The sequence below is a fragment of the Haliotis asinina genome, chromosome 2 (assembly GCF_037392515.1).
Source record: "Haliotis asinina isolate JCU_RB_2024 chromosome 2, JCU_Hal_asi_v2, whole genome shotgun sequence".
NCBI classification, from domain to species: domain Eukaryota; kingdom Metazoa; phylum Mollusca; class Gastropoda; order Lepetellida; family Haliotidae; genus Haliotis; species Haliotis asinina.
The window spans coordinates 11,458,474-11,459,480 of record NC_090281.1 but is presented as its reverse complement, the minus strand read 5'-3'; the positions used below and the strand labels follow the sequence as shown (position 1 = coordinate 11,459,480).

The window sequence follows — 1,007 nt, the reverse complement described above, 5'->3', positions numbered from 1 at the left end:
AATACAGCTATGTTAAACTTTCACCTTTAGTAATATTATATATTTTATGTACGTTTCATTGTCATTTTAGGTTTTTAAAAAGAGTGATTAAAGTATCTTATAATGTCCAATTACATCCATAAGTCCCTGCTGATGTCCCCATTGGCCCAATAAAAGTTAAAATTAGTTATAGTGTTAGGTTCCCTAATATGTCCCCTATTTTCCTTATGAATCTATATATGTACATATATAGTGTATATATTATTGTACAATTATATGTTTTTGTGCAATACGTCTATGTGTATATTTTCCTTGTAAAGATATCATAAATTGTATATAAATATATCTGATGCTTCTAACTGTATAAAATGTGTAAATAGTAAAATTGCACGGTGTAAATATATCTATATAAAATATTTGTTGTATATATAGCTATTTAATTGGTGGGAAATGGTTTATTTTGTGACTATATTTTCCAAGCTCTTTCTGTCTTTAGTTGGTTAATGTTAGTGCCAATACCCCCTGAACTGTGATAGCTAATTTTACTTTCGGGGTAGTGGCGGCTGCAGTCCAAGACTGTACAGTTTTGTGTCAAGAAATTTATGGAACAAAAGTATCTGTTCTTATCAGCTTAATATCTGATACCTCTCCTATTGGATACATCGATATTAAACTGACTTTTGCAACGGGATGAGGTGCCACGGAGCTTGCTCCGCCCTCATCACGGGTTGGCCCGGTATTGCAGTACCTCCGGGAATGGCCCACCACTCATAAAATTTTAAAAATAGAACCCTTAACGTAGCCCTCTGTATTTCACATTTAATTTGCCTATTTTTTATCTCAGTTTGCGCCGTCGCCTCCCTTTTCGCGCGTCCGTTTCACTGGAGGCTACATGCAACCACTTCCAAACTGTAGAAATGGACCCATCCACTCAACCACATTGACTCCGTCCAAACCAAGCCCCGGAAGTTCCTCAAAGTGATTTCTTTTCCACTTGCAGTTGTTTTCTGTCCCTGTATCCAAGGAAG

The 1,007-nt window shown here is 36.1% G+C and overlaps 1 non-coding gene across 1 annotated transcript; it reads left to right on the top strand.

The window, feature by feature from the left end:
- Window positions 1-564: 564 nt before the first annotated feature.
- On the top strand, window positions 565-749 carry LOC137274925 (U2 spliceosomal RNA). The gene has a single exon (XR_010956276.1). It is a non-coding gene; the product is annotated as a U2 spliceosomal RNA (small nuclear RNA).
- Window positions 750-1,007: the final 258 nt, after the last annotated feature.